This window comes from Aegilops tauschii, chromosome 1 (assembly GCF_002575655.3).
Source record: "Aegilops tauschii subsp. strangulata cultivar AL8/78 chromosome 1, Aet v6.0, whole genome shotgun sequence".
NCBI lineage: Eukaryota > Viridiplantae > Streptophyta > Magnoliopsida > Poales > Poaceae > Aegilops > Aegilops tauschii.
Genome location: NC_053035.3, coordinates 302,420,240 through 302,439,545, shown reverse-complemented (window position 1 = coordinate 302,439,545; position 19,306 = coordinate 302,420,240). Strand labels below are relative to the sequence as shown.

The 19,306-nt window shown below is 45.2% G+C and overlaps 1 pseudogene; it reads right to left on the bottom strand.

Moving 5' to 3' along the window:
- Nucleotides 1–9,014: 9,014 nt before the first annotated feature.
- Nucleotides 9,015–13,513, bottom strand: LOC141029774 (uncharacterized; annotated as a pseudogene).
- Between the last annotated feature and the right edge of the window lie 5,793 nt (nt 13,514–19,306).

The window sequence follows — 19,306 nt, the reverse complement described above, 5'->3', positions numbered from 1 at the left end:
CTTTATATGTTTATTAGCGTCACGATCCTTTACGCACGAAGACGACTTTTTGTGTGTCAGTGTTTCAGGTCACAGGCACGGTTGTCAAACTCGCAAATGCATGACGTGTAATTATCCAGAGTCACCTTCGTGTCTCTTTGTGTTCCAAATGCATCCGTTGACTATATTATCAGGACAGGCACGGTCGGGATGCCGATGGAAGCATGCTTGTGTTTTACGCGGAGCCACATTCGTGTATTGATTGCGGAAACCCAACATTTCGACGAGCGTCTCCTCCTATTAGGGTGTGAACAACACGTGGCCCCGCTCCGGAAACCCAAGGGTCCGACGAGCGTCTCCTCCCATGACGCCGCTCTGGCTCGTCGCCCGAGGCCAGCTCCGGCTATTTAAGCCGGACGTAGTCTCGAAACCCTAGCCACACACTCTTCCCCCTCTGCCCGCCGCCAGGCCATCCATTCCTCTTGCTACTCTCTATCCTGACCCTCTCCGCCATGGCTGGTCAGGAGGAGACTACTGCGGAACCCCTTGTCCAGACACTGGATGAGATCAAGGATGGCAAGCGTTCCTCATCTGTAAGTTCACTCTGCTTCTGCTTCATTCGTTTTTCCTTTCCGTCGGCTACTTGATTTAGTTGTGAAACGTGAATAAGCCAGACAGAATCTCAAAACCTTCGCCACATCCCCTTCCTCCTTTTTGTCCGCCTCCAGGCCATCCACTCCTCTTGTTGTTCTCTATCCTGACACTCTCCGCCATGGCTGTGCAGGATGACACTACTCAGCAGATCTCGGCTGTCGAGGCTATCTCATCTGTAAGTTCTCTCTGCTTCGGCTTCATCCATTTTTTTCTTTCTATCCGCTACTTGATTTAGTTGTGAAACATGGATTATTGTGGCGAGCTTCCTCCAAAGTTGATGAGGGTGCGTCCTGCCATCAATCTGACACCTTCTTCTTTGTCCATGTGCAGAACATGCTCGAGGATCTCCTGGAGAGAGCCACGAAGTTGGACGAGGAGAACAAAGCCACCATTGCACATCTTATGGATGAGAAAGCGCAGCTCATCCTTCAGCGCGACCAGCTGAAGCTGGAATCATACGTTATGAAAAAACAGATAGAGGAACTTCGAACCGAGCAACCAAAAAAGAAGTCTCGCCGGACTAAGTAGACAGCAGCGACGCTGATCGTCGTATCTGAAGGTACTAAGCAGTGCACTGAAAGTTTCTTATTTTGTCTTGCGTTACCCCGTGTCGTCAGTAAATTTGATAGTTTTGCTTTCCTGGGTCACGTTCATTTCAAGTTTATGGGTACAGATGTGAACATTAACGTAATGGCCCATTCGAGAGACGCTGTTTTTAATAACACGGACGTGAAGTCTCTGCAGCCAAGGTTCTTTGTACCAGCTACAGTCATGTCTTGTGCACTCACGAAGGCGTGGACGTTCACGCCTTTCTTTGTTTCGGTGTTTCGGGTCACAGGCACGGGCATAAAACGCTCAAAGGCATGATCGTTGCGTTTACTCTGTGAGGCACGGAATGACCTATGTGAGATAGCCTATTTTTAAAAGTTTATTTCCTTCGATTTAAAAGAACGGACGTGAACTCCCTACGGACACGGTTCCTTATTGAGCTGCGTCACACTTCTTTCTTGATGTTACGTATATTGTTCGATAAAGGCGTGGACATCGTGGCTGTTTGTGTTTCAGTGTTAAGGGTCACAGGCACGGGCATAAAACGCTCAAAGGCATGGTCGGTGGTATTACATGGAGTCATGGTCACGGATCGAGAGGAAGCACGGTCGCTGCTTCCTTCCGCTCCGACGACAAGCACACCACGAGAAGGCGGCGTCGCCGGCGGAGACACTCTGGACCTCTTGGTACTACGAGCAGCGCATTCCATCCCCACCTCCATTGCTGCGGTGGCGCCGCCTACGACCAGTGTTCGGTGGATCTGGAAGAGGCACGACGAGAAGCCTACCTGCAACACAGGCACGGTCGTGCATGCATTGTGTGCATGACAGGTACATATATAAGACATGCACCATCGTACATACAACACAGGTACAGTTACACATACAGCGTGCATTTCTCCACTGAAAAATTAAATCTACTTTATGTCTCTTAACCTTGGTGGCACAGCATTTTATAGTCCTTCGCCAGTACAAAGCTGCAAAACCACACACTTCCTTCATGGCTGCAGGCAACACAAAAACAGACAAGCCTACACATGGTGCAAAGACTACAATGTTTCTCTAATAAAGTTTACATAAAACCCAAGCTCAAAAGAACGCAACAACAAATAACTCCATACACCTGGACAACTAACACAAGGCCTGATTTCAGCATCCACACGTGAACGGAACCGTCAAATCCAGGTATTCAACACTCCTCTTCCTTAAATGCGGACGCGCGTGGCTGCAACTTGATGATAATCTAAGACGTGCACGTTTAGAAGCCCTTCTATGCCACTCCAGAACCCTTTGTTCTTTTCGTAAAATACTCCCATGAACTCTGCGGGAGGGGAGGTAAACTTAATGGTCATGGTCTCCAGATCCTTTGCACTAAGAACAAAGAACATCGCAAATTCAGCGTAACTCCCGGAGCGAACATAATCTTCCAGCGATACTGTCTTCAGACAAACGTCGTGATGTTTGAGAAACTGCCGGTACTTACGACGCCATTTGTTTTTTTCACCCTGAGAAATCAACGATCCCTAAAATATAAATGATAGGTTGAAAATACTTAGCGTCTATAAAAAGAGATACAGAACATCAAAAAACCAAATGAAATAATTAGTTCTACCACCTCCGTAACAAGAAGTTAGGCATAGACTTTTCTATATATGGATGTATCCAACAATAAATCATGTGTACTACAGTATGCACATTTTGAAAAGGAAGTCAAAATTAAGACAAGCATTTTGAAAAGGAACAAGTACTACAGTATGCACATTTCTGAAGATCATCACCTCAACAAACAAGTTCTCCAGTTTTGGAAAGCATTGCAACAATTCAACGACAATGTCCACCTTATAATCCATGTAGATAAGCAAGGTCTTGACAGATTGACGCATTGTTGTTAGACTGACTGCATTCAAACCCTTGATGAAAAATAACAGAAGATGGATCACAAAACTAATAGAATAAAGGTTGGATGAAATAAAACTTGTTTCCTCACAAACAAAGTGAAGCTGGAAGTATCGTGAAAACTCAATACCTCAAGATACGTGAGATGACATGGATACGGTTCAGACGCAGAGACACTGGTTAACTCCAAGTCGTGACTCTGCATGAAGAATAGAACATAGACCATCAAATTAATAGAACAAACATTGGAACAAGTGCAGCTCTGTTCCAGTATGAAGGAAAGGAAGTACCTCAAGACACATCGAGGGAGACACGAACACGAATTCACCCAACGTCTCCAGTGTAGGTGCAGAGACAACGGTTGTCGAACAATCGTCGACCGGACAATCAACAATTAACCGTCAAAGTGAAGGGGCATCCTCAATAATGAGTTCTCCGTGTGGATAACAATGCCAATGCTTACAAGGTTAGACGAGTTTATTGTGACGCGACGACCTACTCTATTGCAAACAAGCAGGAGAGACTCAAGTACTGGGCAACTAGAGTGGATTATGCTTTGCAGCGAGGCATCTGATATATCAACCTCCACAAGCGAGAGTCTTTTCACCAGTGGTAGCTTAAGCGTCCCTATGTAATTGTCTGCTATTTGGCAAAGAGCAAAGCCGAGGGTGTGGAGAGAGGAGGAAAACCGAAACACGAACTCCAGTGCCGAGGGCGTAGTTGAAGTGCATAGATCCAGTAGAGTTACCTCTTGCGTCAGAAATTCTGGGAAGAGGTAGAACTCAAGAACCTGGATATTGTTCAGCTTCCAGGATCGGAGCCAGGCATCAACGGTGCAGGGCCTGCACTATAGGTAGCACACCGGGATAGAGAGGCGGCTAACCGAGCCAGCATGGCCAGACAAAATGGATTCCGGAAGACTGACAACAGGATTTTGACAGAGCCGCGTTCCGGAATAGCATTTGCGAATGTGCTCCTTGGTGAATGCGAACAGCTGAGACATGGTCTTGATATGAACTGTTTCTAGGGCGTTAAAAAGATGTGGGACAGGGATCTCGCGGCAGTCGAGATTCAGAGGAGTGATGGGCCACAAAGGACGCCAGCGACGTGCGAGGATTCGAGTACAGATGCCATCCTTGATGGGAAGACGAGAGATGATCTCACCTAGGACGCCATCGGCGAGATCGCTCATGCGGTCCGCACGACATCCCTCTTCTTCCTCCTCGTATCGAGAGGGAGCACGGTCGCCGCTTCCATCCCCTCCGACGACCAGCACACCACCAGAAGGCGGCGTCGACGCCGGTGGCGCCACTCTCGACCTCTTGATGCTATGAGCAACGCTTTCCATCTCCACCTCCGTTGCTGGGGTGGTGCCGCCCACGACCAGTGCTCACTGAGGTGGATCTGGAGAAATGGATTACAACCTGTCAATCCATGAAACGACTTAAATACCCACGACGGGGAGCGGAGGGGTCCAGATTAATTACCTCTTTTTTCTTTTGGCAGGAGGGTCCGGGTTAATTACTACTCGTAACAAGTAAAAGGTAGGTGGCTGCTTGAAACATTAAATAGAGCCACGGCTTTCAAGGTACGAGATGCACGGTTGAAGATGCAGACCAGGCACGGGCGTGCCCGACCGTGTTTTAATTATTTACGGCACACATTCAATAGAAGAATCTATTTGACGCCAGAAGCACGGTTCTACAGTCGTCTTGCCTCTGCGAGCAGCAAAATTTTCCACAGGCATGTTGACAATTAAGTCACTAGAAGATTCAAGGCCGTTCCTCTGCTTTGCAGATGATTCTGCTGAAACTCTCACGGACAAAACCAATGAAGCGTGGCACATGCACGGCTTGTCACGTACCAGACACACGGTCCTGCCTTCGGCATTGTAACGCACTGTTCTACATGCCACACAGGCATGTAGAATAGTTCGTGTCTCTTTGTATTCCAAATGATTCCGTTGACTCTATCACCAGGAGAGGCATGGTATGGCGGACTAGAGAGGCATGATTGCGTTTTACGCGGGGTCACAATTGTCACAGGCACGAGCATGAAGCGCTCGAAGGCATGGTCGGTGGTATTACATAGAGTCACACTAACCTTTGTCTTACGCACAGCCACGGGCGTTTACTCTGTGAGGCACGGAATGGCCTATGTGAGAGACACTGTTTTTAAAAGCTTATTTCATTGTATTTAAAAGCACGGACGTATAGTCCATAGTATGTTATTCGAAAAAGGCATCGACGTTCGTGGCTATCTGTGTTTCATTGTCAAGGGTCACAAGCACGGGCATACAGCCCTCAAAGGTATTCTAATTACATAGAGTCACACGTAGAGGTTTTCTAATTGTATTCAGAATGAGTCGGTGGAGAGGCATGGAAGAGGCATGGTTTATTCTTACCGGAGTCACGATTGTGCGATTATTACGGAAACCTAATAGAATCGGGCGACTGTCCGTGTTACAATTGTTTTCGTTGTAGGATTTTAACTCAAATGCACGAACCGTCGCCGAACCGTCAAGTGTGTCAGTGTTTCAGGTCAGAGGTCACCTTCGTGTCTCTTTGTGTTCCAAATGCATCTCTTGATCTATCACCAGGAGTGGCACGGTCAAGATGCTGAGGGAGGCATGCTTGTGTTTTACGTGGAGTCACGTTCGTGCGTTGATTGCGGAAACCCAACGTTTCGACGGGTGTCTCCTTGTATTCGGGTGTGAACGCCACGTGGCACCGCTCCGGAAACCCAAGGGTCTGACGGGCGTCTCCTCTGGTGATGCCGCTATGGCTCGTAGCCCGAGGCCAGGCTCCGACTATTTAAGCAGGACGGGGTCTTGAAACCCTAGCCACGCCCTCTTCCCCCCTCTGCCCGCCGCCAGGCCATCCATTCCTCTTGCTGCTCTCCATCCTGACCCTCTCCGCCATGGATGGTCAGGAGGAGACTACTGCGGAACCCAGTGTCCAGACACTGCAGGAGATCCAGGCTGGCGAGGGTTCCTCATCTGTAAGTTCACTCTGCTTCCGCTTCATTCATTTTTTCTTTCCTTCGGCTACTTGATTTAATTGTGAAACATGAATAAGCTAGACGGAATCTCGAAACCTAGCCACATCCCCTTCATCCTTTTATCCGCCTCCAGGCCATCCACTCCTCTTGCTGTTCTCTACCCTGACACTCTCCTCCATGGCTGTGCAGGATGACACTACTCCAGAGAGCCCTGTCCAGACGCAGGATGAGATCTCGGCTGGCGAGGCTTCCTCATCTGTAAATTCACTCTGCTTCTGTTTCATTCGTTTTATCTTTCTTTCGGCTACCCGGATTAGTTGTGAAACGTGGATCATTGTGGTGAACTTCATCCTAAGTTGATGATAGTGCGTCCTGCCATCAATCTGACACCTTCTCTTTTGTCCAGGTGAAGAACCGGTGGGAGGCTACGGAAGCTCACCTCTTGAAGATCGTGGAGATATCCACGAGGTTGTACGATCTTGTGGATGAGAAGACGAAGGCGAAGCTCAAACTTGAGTACGACAAGCTCAAGCTGGACACATACGTTTTGATAAAAGAGATCAAGCAATTTCGCGCCCAGCAACCCTGATCATTGTGTCTGAAGAAATTAAGTAGTGGACTAAAAGTTTCTTATTTTGTCTTGCGTTACCTCGCAGTCAGTAACTTTGATGACAAACGTGTTTTGGTTTCCTGGGTCACGTTCATTCCAAGTTTATGGGTACAGATATGAACATTAACGTAATGGCCGATTCGAGAGGCGCTGTTTTTAAAAGCACGGGCGTGAAGTCTCTGCAGCCAAGGTTCTTTGTACCAACTAGAGTCATGTTGTGTGCACACATGAAGGCGTGGGCATTCCTGCCTTTCTTTGTTTCAGTGTTTCGGGTCACAGACACGGGCATGCAGCGGTCAAAGGAATGGTCGGTGGTATTACATAGAGTCACGCTAGCCTGTGACTCTATCAGACGGAGATGCACGGGCGTTTAGCCCACGGAGATGAACCTTTGTCTTACGCACAGCCACGGATGTTTACTCTGTGAGACACGGAATGACCTATATGAGGGACACTGTTTGTAAAATCTTATTTCCTTGTATTTAAACGCACGGACGTGAACTCCCTACGGACACGGTTCCGTATTCGATTTAAAAGGCGTGGACGTTCGTGGCTATCTGTATTTCATTATTTCACAATGAAGCACGTGCATGCTTTTAAACAAAGCACAAGCACATCTCGATTTGCAGAAACAGCACTGCGTGGTTCTACAGGACGCTATGTTCTAGGCTGTGCAGCATGTTTCTACCCAAATGTTCACCACAGGGTCACGGACATACACAGAGGAAGTGTCGTGCAGTGATAACAGACGCAGGCTTACAGGTACAAGAGGCACGAGGAGGCATATTGATTAACATCATCAAAAATTAATCACATAATACATGCGCACGCATATAGAGAGATGCATAAAAAGTGGACTACAAGAGATAAACTAAGTTGGTAATAGTAAACGATCGATGGTATTAACTAATAATGGAACTTAACAACAGGCATACAAAATTAGACTCAAACTTATAGAAGAACACACACAGTAAATAGAAGTCCTGATCATGACAGATCGACTGGGTCACTGAAAACTCTAAAGTGGTAACAAGTCAATGCTAGGTGGCTGCTTGAAACATCAAATAGAGCCACGGCTTTGATGGTACGAGATGCACTGTTGTACTCGCAGACCAGGCACGGGCGTGCCCCTCCGTGATTTAATTATTTACCGCACACATTCACAAAGTGTGCCTGTCTTTGTGAATCTGTTCGACGCCGGAAGCACGGTTCTATAGTCATCTTGCCTCTGCAAGCGGCAAAATTTTCCACAGGCACGTTGACAATTAAGTCACTAGAAGATTCAAGGCCATGCATGTGCTTTGCAGATGATTCTGCTAAAACACGGACAAAACCAAGTAAGTGAAGTGATGGCAGAAGCATGACTTTTCAAGAACAAGACACACGGTCCTGCATTCGGCATTGTAACGCACTGTTCTACATTCCACACAGGCACGGCCGTGATTCCACGTGCTTTAGTAGCATGTAAAGACGTGATTCTCTCACAGGAAACATCGTGAACCTACTGCCAGGCACTATATCCATTTGTGAAACAGAAAAACAAACACAACCATGACCCATTCTGTTTTAAATCTTTGCATGACAGAAGCACAGCGTGAAGGCACATGACGCACGGTTGGACACGCATCGCAAGCACGGTTATTTGAATTACTTAAGGACATGCATCCATAACAGAAGAACAGGCGTGAGAACAGGCGAGGCACCGTTACCACGAAAGCCACGGTTATGCATCCCCAGAAGCACGACCCAGAATATGTGCTTAAAAATGTTTTCGTTCCATAACAGCGGACGTGACCATGCAACCGTGAGAGTCACGGTTGAACACTCACCGGTGGCATGGCCGTGGCTGCTGCCGGTTGAACACGCAGCAGAGAAGCATGCTTGTATGCTTACAACAACCACGTTCAGAAACCGATGCGGCTGCGGAAAATAACAAGGAAACCTGTGCCTCTGATATTTTCCTCCGTCGAGTAAAAATACATAAAGAAGCAAAAGGCGTTCTTATTTAAATTTGTTTTGTTTCTATAACTGCAGCAAATTAACTTACAAGCCGTTCTTATAACCACAGAGACACCCGCGCGCCTTCCCCACCGATCGCTTGCTATTTCATCGCTCCACGTGCGGCCTTATTTTTTGAATGTTCAGCGATCCATTCTTCCTTCTCCACCCTTGTGCAAAACCTATTTACCTGTAAAATTAATATTCATACATAAAAACAAAGTGAAAGATTGCGGTCATCACTGTTTTTTGCTTACGTCCTGTTTAAGCTGCATTATTACCTTTTAATTTTTCTATTCATACTGTTCTCCGGTACCAAAAAGTCTCCACTAAGACCTTTCCTTTCTGAAAATGGACTGCGCAGATTCCGTGCCTTGTCCCGGGCTTCCCTGCACGCATTCTATGTGCCTGGCTTGTGTGATGATCGATTCTGGCGTAGATGCAAGACTTTGGTAAATGCTCCCTGCTGTGAGTGGGGTCGTTGGAGTTGCTGGCGTCTCACGTCTTCCTCCTGGGCTTGGAGTGCATTGTCCTGAGCCATTTGATGTCCTCGATGGTGTTGTCAGTGTTGTCGGCCATTTCATTGACCTTGCCCTCTTCTCCTGCTGCGATTTCCTCTTCTCCTCTTCAATCCTCATCCTCTCCTGGACTTCTGGGTTATCCGGGCAGTTTGTTTTCCTGTGACCCTTTACTCTACAACGGCCGCACTTGGATGCGGCTTTGTTGCCTTTTCCTTTCTTCTCAGAACCAGCTTTGATTTGATCTCCTTTTTTCGTGCCCTTTGAGCCACTCATGGGAGGGTTCTTGAGAGTTTCGACAAGAATGCCTGTGTCTGTTTCCTCAGCAAGTGCCGCCATGACTTTTATTTTCATATCTACCATACACTCACGAAGCACACTGTATGCCTTCTCTTTTCTGCAAGCATTTGAACAGATATCCGACAACTCAGCGTAAGCGAGGCCGAATCTCATAGTTTCATCGTCTTGTGCGGTCATGCTATCACCTTGACTTGTAGACAGAACTTTCAGACTCTCTGATAGATTCCTGGTCCATCTGGGGATGACAAAGGATTTTGGAAGTTGATCGATCATGCATGTTTGGTCCATCACCTTAAGCACATGGCAGCACTAAATGCCATCCCTACTCATTTTCTTGCAGCTGCAACTGTATATTTCTTTTTGCTCATCCACATTTACCCTGAACTCAGACCTGTCAAATTCCTCGCCCGGATATGGTTTCCACACTTTTTCTCCAGGCTCAGTAATCTTTTTAAAAAAATACTGCCTCCCCTTTGCCAGGTCAGAGCACTTGAAGTAAGTCCAGTTCCGTAGCTCCAGCTGGAATTCCCTGAAAATTTCATTCGTGTATACTTGACTTGCTTGTCTTTCAATCGGAAAACCCGTCTCTAGTGATGGCGCCTTCTCTTCTATTCGGTGTCTTTTCTTGTCAAGCGTGGGGAGGCAATTTTGCTGAATCATGTGATACGCATCAACAAACCTTTTTATAGTGTCCTTGTGGTCGACGTAATTCTTCCACATCGAATTCGTGCTCTCACTGCGAGTGGTTGTTGACGAGAAAGGATAGAAGCAGTCCTTGAAGTAGGCAGGCACCCAAAAATTTCGGAGTTCCCATACCGTGTTCAGGTGTTTGTTGCCTTCCGCCTTGTGCACAGAAATTGCTGCTTTCCAGGCACGCTCAAACTCGTCTTGATCTAGTGAGTTTTTGACGATTCGAAATATATCATCAGACATCTCGGGGTGCTGCGCAAACACTGCTGCGTTATTTTCCTTCAGGTTCTTCCTAATATGCCACCAGCAGGACCTGTACCTCGTTCTCGGAAGAGCTTCCTTTATTGTAGTATTCATCGCGTGGTCCTGGTCTGTTATTATGTATTTCGGCTCTTTACCTCCCATTGCCTCGACAAACGTGCTTAGGAGCCACTTGAATGACCCTATTTTCTCATCCTTCAAAAGGCCTACTCCAAACAGGACGGTCGACCCGTGGTTGTCGACACCTATAATTGGTGCAAATGGCAAGCCATATATATTCGTAGAGAATGTCGTGTCAAAAGACACGAAATCTCCATATAGATCATAATTCATCTTACACAAGGAGTCTGTCCAAAAAAGGCTGCGCACTACATTGTTCTCTGTCTCTTCCACATGGTAGAATCCCGGCCTCCGCCTCTCCATATCGGCAAACAGTTTCATGGTGTCTGCGATATCAGTGCCGCGCTCTCCAGCCCTGTCCCGGCATGCAATGTTGCTTATGTCAATCGTGTCGAACATAATTTCTCGCCTCGGTTTCCCCATGGCAGTAAAAATCTGCATAACCTTCCTTGGTTCTAACCTCGCCTTCTGCAGCACTTGTATAAAGAATTTCTCCTGAGGTGTCATCTTCTTATAGCATCTCATGAACTTCAGCATCCAATCAGATGGGTGAAGCTGGTGGTTGTGCTCTAGACGCACGTTTTCTTCAGATACCATTTCCTCCTATCCGTATCCCTCTTGGCTGTTATTTGGACTGGGCAGCTTGTCCGGATCAAGCAGTTGCACCTTCTCTCCTTAACATGTCTCTCAGTTGTTTTATTCTGCCCTTCCTTGGTGCACTGAAACACCTGCTTGTCAAGCTGTTGATCATATGTCAATCTTCTGCTCGTTGATCGCTTGGCAGCAAAGCCAACCTTTCTAGCATATCTGCAGAAAAAGAAAAAGCACTCATCCAATGATCCGAATACCATACCACCCTCTGGTTCGAGCGCTTCGGTGACCTCCTGAATCGTTGGGTATATGCCTTCTTTAAACATGTCGTCCATTTCTTTCTCTACAATGGTCGGCGGTGCCATGATGATTCTGTCTACCGTGTCTTCGTTCGTCTGATCGCATTCACTTCTGACGACATCAGTCTCATCGCCAGCCACAGGTCTACTTACAGCGGAGCTGCTGCTGCTCTGTTGTTTGTCACACGCAGCAGCGTCGTTTCTGCATGGCACGGTCAAATCCATAAATGAGTCCGCCTCTCCACTGTTGCATTGTGCAATGCTGCTCCCTGTTTCTCCGGCACTCGTGCAACCAAGGGACTGTGCTGCTTCTACCATGCAATCCGTGCTGGCGTTGTACGCTACTTGCTGCTGTGAACGTTGTGTTTCCTTCAAAATGGATGGAGAACTATGATATTTCTTTCCCTCATCTGTTATCCCCTCGGCCAAATCCTGAACACATGGGAAGAAACAGAATTAGATGTCCAGAGCAGCATATGCATTTTTTTAATTTCTAAACAAAAGATTTATATGACTCATCAAGGCTCATCTGGTATACCAAAACTAGACCCGTGCCTCTTCACCTAGTATAAGCGGCACACCAGAGGCACTGTTCACATTACACCCAGCAGCACGAATGTGACCATGCTACACACACATCTGCACAAAGAGGCACAGATGTGCTTCTGTTTACACCATACAACCGGAGAGGCACAACAACATCCTATATAAAAGAACAACTGCACATACAGCCGTACCAGACGGACAGCCGTCCTCCTGTTTTGCACTTTACCCTGTTCTTCCATAAAACTGTTTGTGTGTTGAATTGAAAAAGCATAGTTCTGACGTCACCTTTGTTTTCCCATGCCTCTCTTGTCCAGCAAATCTTGGTGACAACCTCCGTGCATTGGTGATTTCGCTGACGATTCTGAATGCCATCGGAGATCCTTTCGAAGGACCCCTCATGTTGAACGCCACAGGTGATCCTTTCAAAGGACCTTACCTTATGTTTTCATCGATCCGTGGACTGCCGCGATACTTGCTTCCTTGCTCGTACACCTGCGTGTGGAAGATACTACAATTTAAATATACCACACGAAAACAAAGAAAAAATTGCTCACAAAAAATATACATTTGCTTTAAATGTTGTTGCACGTTCGTATTTGTTGTCACCTGTATTGCTTTCTGGTGCTGCTGTATGGTAGAGTTTATTGCTCCTATGTTTGATTTTGTCGTCGGGCTCTTCTTGCTTGTGCAAACCGTACCGACTCCTTGAACACCAATGCTTTTGTTGCCAATGATCCTTCTGCTTGCATCAAAGGAAATTTTGTTACCCTGTACCTCTTCATTATGAACGCCTACAAACGCTAGGCCATCACAACGCCCGCTCTGCGCCTTTGTGGGCATCTGTGTCTTCAAACCAAAAAATAATTAGAGGCACGTGCGAGTAAAACTTCCACGTACGTTCAAAACCAGCGTTTGAAGTTTTCGTTGTTACCTGCACAATCTGCTTAGTGGAGTCTCTGCTGCTTAGAATGCCCCTCTTCGCAGGTGTCTGTTGCACACCATGCTCCTGGTTGGGATGTTTGCCAAGAACTTGTATCTCACTCTTGACTCCAATTATTCCAGCCTGCATGGCATGTGCGTGTTTGACAGCATCTGCATCCTTGATCTTCTTCTTGTTTTGTAGTAAAAAAAATTCTTCCACCTCTCGATACTCAACTGTAGAGTAGATGCACAGGATAAATAGATATTACAGCATTCATCCAGGATATATAGAATCATTTTTGTTGTTGTTAATGATCTACTATTTGGTGTTCTCAGTGGTGGCACCTTGACAGCAAACGTCCCAGAAATAAAAGACCAAACACTAATGTTCAACTGCCTTACTATTACCTGCCTCCATAATCCTTGTCGATGTTGTTCAAAGACCGACCGTCCCTGTTGTCCTGACCAGATGACGCACTCCTGAACATCTGCCCAGAAAACAGACGTAATAAATATAAAGGTTATAAACCTGCAGTATCAGTGTTGAAACTTTTCAAAGTCGATCTCAATATTCCTTACTAAACTTTTACACTTACAATGCAACAGAGATATATTTTTAGTTCTATATAATTGACATATATAAATATATACATAAATTAATTTTTTATTAAACTACAACATCAACCAAAGTGAGATCCTCTGATGCTAATTTGCTTGTGCAACACTTAACACAAAGATAACCATGAAACCTAACAAAAGTAACAAGCTCGTATTACAAGGACGAGAGTACACAAAACAAAAAACAAACTCAAATAAGAGCTACAGTGTAAAACTAAACAGTTTTATTCTATGAATCCCGGCCACAACAAATTCATCAACGAATTGAATCTCGTGTATCAGGAATCGCCACGCAAAAGGTGCGTTGATAAAAAATTTACTAACCTTTGATTGCCGAATCTTATGCGCTGATTGTTCGGAACTCACACCTTTCTAAATTGTGGGGGATATGCTTCCCTGCAGTTTGTCAGCGATCTCCTTCAATGATTTTGAATCTAGGAGAGAGAGATAAGAGAAAGAGAGAGGGAGAGAGAGAGAGAGAGAAAGAAAGAGAGAGGCTACTTTGATTTTTTTGCGTGCAGGAGAAGAATAACCTGATAGGTGGGGTGAGTTTTGCGACGCATGAGAGATGGGCATGTTTCTTGGGCGTGACGAGATGTGGTAGGTCGACTTCACTTGACCGTCGACGAGACTGACAAGTGGGCTCTCAGTTACTAATTCCTCTAAGTCTCTCACTAACTTGTGGGGTCAGCCTTATATGAGTCCTACGAGGAGTACCTCCATCTGAGGTGAGAAAATGTGGTAGGTGGACTTCAAAGTCATACTGATATGTGGGCTCTCAAATAGTTCCTCCAAGTATTTGACTAACTTGTGGGGTCATCCGCAGATGAGTTCCAGATCTCTCTCCATCTAGCATCGGTGGTGACAGGCGAGGCATATTCTGGCTCTCCAAAGGAAGGCCAATCCTGATCCCTCCGCGGAGTTCGCTCGTCACAGAAAAATTATCGGTCTCCTTCATCTCACTCGCCGTGGATCTCCTGTTCAGGTAATCCATTGCATCCTCACCATGATTATGCCGCCGACTCAATGTTTGAACAAAAAAATTACCGGTGCTAGCAATTCCGCAGGCTGCGTACACACCGCATGTGCGCAACCCAGCACGTGGGGCGCGATTTGAATATCGGTTCCGGATCCAATTATCTTCAGCTGGTCCGTGCTCAAACTGTTGCGCCGTCTTAGCAGCAGAAGGGTTATGGATTTCAAATTAGGACTCAGCTGACCTCACTTTAATCATGCCAACTGCATGCTTGCGCCCTGGTTTTGCTAAGTTGAGTTATATCTCCAGCCATGCAAAACTTAAACACTCCCATGACCATAGATTATATTAGTTGCAGAGCTCAATGAAACTGCAGTCAAAATTCACTATCCTGATCCCTAACATGAGGACACAGGTCAAATGATTGTATAGATCCGCAATCTATAGCAGAGATCCAAAGGACTTACGTCTGTTTTTGCAAAGCAGATACTAACTCAGAGTTAGAATCCGTCTTAGCTAACCAACCTATTGATGATGGTCTCACATGGACTGCTAACAACTGTCTTACATAGCTGACCTGGTAACGATGACGTCTCATGACCTCTTATGTAGAGTTCAATGAGATGGACTCCACCCCACAGCTGTCGGAGACTCAGTCTCAGTCTGTCGATGGCACGGAGATTGTCACCCAAGATTTCATGGTTCATGACCAACTAGAGGCAGAGAGACTAAGGATCGAGTTAAAACGTGCAGCACACAAAAAGCTTGTTGAGGAGTACAGGAGAAAGAAGCAGCTTGCTGCCTCGAAGTAGGTGTTTTTTATCATGCATCTCGCGTGTGTCATTGAAATTTCTTTGGAAATCAATACCTCTCATTCTAGCTGCATTTTTAATCACGGCTTAAATATTTGTCTCTGTTTTGCCGACTCGGCGTTTATATGTAAGCTTCTGCCAGAAAAACATGTGGTTCAACAATACATTTGCTAAAGGTCATTTCTTATCTTTGTCCACAGAGCTGTTACAATGGGTGAATATGAAGAAGAGTTCGGCACAAAACTTAGCTTCCAGAAATTCATTACTGTCTGTGAAAAGCTAACAGAACCACAAAAGCAGCTTGTCAGAGATATTGGTTTTGGATACCTTCTAGATCTGTGCTGTCGCGAGCTTCGAAGGTGTTTCGTTCGCTGGCTTATCCACTATTTTGATTGCCCTTCGAGGTATTTCATACTGCCTAGTGGATACAGATTCCTTATCAACTCGTACACCATGCACCGGATCTTAGGAATTCCACTGGGCGGGCAGATTATCCCTAGAAAATGCTCAGAAGCTTTCAGATGTCAGGTTAAGTCTGAAACTCGGTGTGCTGGGCATGCTCCAAACATCAGAGAGTTAACTGATCTCATAACCCCAGAGCTGACAGGAGAAGTGTTTCAACGGGTTTTCATGATGTTTGCAACGGTGGTATTTCTATGCCCAACGACATATGATTGCGTTAGCCCCGACTACTTAGCTGCTCTAGAAGGACCAGCAAGTAACATATCATCATATGATTGGTCCAATGCTGTCACAGAGAAACTGGTGGCATCACTCCAGACCTTCAAGGACAAAGGATTCGCAGGCGCCCTGTGTGGCTGCCTCCTGATTCCAGTGGTTCGTTCACTAACTTGTACATTTCTTTATACCCACAAGCAGCTACAAGAACATGATTAATTTTTACCTCTTCCCCACTTGCAGATAACGTATTTTGAGTACCTGGATACGAAGATTATGGACCTGGAACCTGACACTCCTGCAAGACTTGTCATGTGGGACACAGAGGCCATTAAGAATTATGCTAACATAGACAGCCTGTCAACAGAGGACGGAATTTTTGGGAAACACATGGTGAGTCAACTTTTCATCATTTTCCTTTGGCGAAGTTTTCGACTCAACATAATGACTTAGCTGCCATGTATTAATTTGACTTGACTGTAATTGTTTCCTTCCACATGGCAGCTGAAAGACATTAGGCGCACGCCTTTCCAACCACCGCCTGGCTTTCAGGCGCCATTTTTTCAAATGAGTCCCAGACTAGAAGCCTACATAGAAGAATTTGTGCCACAAGAAAAACTTTGTTCCATAAGTGATTTCCAGCTTCTGCACCTGATTTTATGTTTGAAATGATGTTCCCTAAGTTTTTACGAAACAGATACATGTCCTATTGTGTTCATCCAGACAGTTTCCTATAGTACGTTAGTTGTGCTTTTGTGTTAAAACTAGAAGTGCTTCATATAGGCCGTTAGCTGTCCTTTCGTGGTCATCCAGATAGTTTCCTATAGTACGTTAGATGTGCTTTTGTGTTAAAACTAGAAGTGCTTCCTATAATACGTTAGTTGTGCCTTTGTGTTAAAACCAGAAGTGCTTCCTACAGGACGTTAGCCGTGCTTTTGTGTTAAATATAGAAGTCCTTCCTATAGTACGTTAGCTGTGCTTTTGTGTTAAATATAAAAGTGCTTCCTATAGTACCTTAGCTGTGCCTTTGTGTTAAATATAGAAGTGCTTCGAATAGTACGTTAGTTGTGCTTTTGTGTTAAACATAGAAGTGCTTCCTATAGTACGTTAGTTGTGCTTTTGTGTTTAATATAAAAGTGCTTCCTATAGTACGTTAACTGTGCCTTTGTGTTAAATATACAAGTGCCTCCTATAGTACGTTAGCTGTGCTTTTGTGTTAAAACTAGAAGTGCTTCCTATAGGAGGTTAGTTGTGCCTTTGCGTTAAAACTAGCAGTGCTTCCTATAGTACGTTAGCTGTGCCTTTGTGATAAATATAGAAGTGCTCCCTATAGTACGTTAGCTGTGCCTTTGTGTTAAATATAGAAGTGCTCCCTATAGTACGTTAGATGTGCTTTTGTGTTAAAACTAGCAGTGCTTCCTATAGTACGTTACCTGTGCCTTTTTGTTAAAACTACAAGTGCTTCCTATAGTACGTTACCTGTGCCTTTGTGTTAAATATAGAAGTGCTCCCTATAGAACGTTACCTGTGCTTTTGTGTTAAAACTACAAGTACTTCCTATAGTACATTAACTGTGCCTTTGTGTTAAATATAGAAGTGCTTCCTATAGTACGTCATCTGTGTTTTTTGTGTTAAAACTACAAGTGCTTCCTATAGTACGTTAACTGTGACTTTGTGTTAACTATAGAAGTGCTTCCTATAGTACGTTAGCTGTGCTTTTGTGTTCAATATAGCACTGCTTCCCTGCGGCGGTAGATCAACCATGCTTCGTAAGGTACGTCGGGTGTGCTCTTTCAAGGAATGTGTTCACCATGATTCATGGACTTTGTTAGCCGCGCTTCCCGCAACACATCATGTGTCCTTCTGCGCACATTATTCCATGCCCTTCCTATAGTTCACAAGATATTTTTCATTTTCGGTATTAATAACTTCTTTTCATTCTCGGTATTAATAATTTCTGATGGTTTTTGTTTCAATTCCAGGCCAAGGTGAAAATTGCCAAAGTTAACAATGAAATGTACACAGAACTTTTCTCGCGGTTTCAACCAGGTCTCGAGCAGAAATTGGACGTCTGCCACGGCGGACGGCAAAGACCTTTGCCGTCAGCCTCGGACGGCAAAAGGCTCCGGCAAAGAAGGCTACGGTAAACAGCTGCTTTGCCGTCTGCCTCCTGGCGGCGGACGGCAAAGGCTCTTTGCCGTCTGCGGCGGACGGCAAAGAGGGCGGACGGCAATAATTGCGCTGTCAGTCCGTTAAGTGGCTAACAGCAGACCTTTGCCGTCCGCCGCTGACGGCAAAATTTCTCTGGTCTTTGCCGTCCGCCGTATGATGTCATCTACACGTCACTAGATGGCAGGTTCTTTGCCGTCTGCCACTGATGGCAAAGTGCAGGTTCTTTGCCGTCTGCCACAGATGGCAAAGTCTTTGCCGTCTGCCACTGTAGGCAAACTGACCAAATGGGTCAGCTCCCAGGAAGCACAGTTGGCTGCCACGTGGCTTCTTTGCCGTCCGCCGCAGACGGCAAAGAGGCCTTTGCCGTCTGTGGCAGACGGCAAAGAGCCTGCATATTGTTTTTTTTCTGTTTTTATTAAATCCCACAATTTGCACAGAAAATATATATGACATATAGATATATTTCACAGGCATTCGTCACATAAACAAGTTCATACATAAACAAGTTCCATCCATCATTTCATACATAAACAAGTTCCATCCATCATTTCATACATAAACAAGTTCCATCCATACATAAACAAGAACTCCATAGCTAAGGTGACTAAAATGACAAGACAAGAATGAGAAGACAAGAACAAGAAGAGTAGAACAAGCACTCCATCCAGCACATAATGAAATCTGCAAAATGGCAAAATAAGAAAGTTAGAAATGGATCGTTTTTTAGCTCACTTAGGTGAAATGGATCGTTTTTGAGGTAACTAAGGTGAAATGGATCGTTTTCTAGCTCACTTAGGTCAAATGGATCGTTTTTGAGCTAACTTAGTTGAAATGGATCGTTTTTTAGCTAACTTTGTTGAAATGGATCATTTTTGAGCTAATTTAGTTGAAATGGATCGTTTTTGAGCTAACTTAGGTGAAATGGATCATTTATGAGCTAATTTAGTTGAAATGGATCTTTTTGAGCTAACTTAGGTGAAATGGATCATTTAAGAGCTAATTTAGGTGAAATGGATCGTTTTTTAGCTCACTTAGGTCAAATGGATCGTTTATGAGCTAAATTAGTTGAAATGGATCGTTTATGAGATAACCTAGGTAAGATGGGTCATTTTGGAGTTA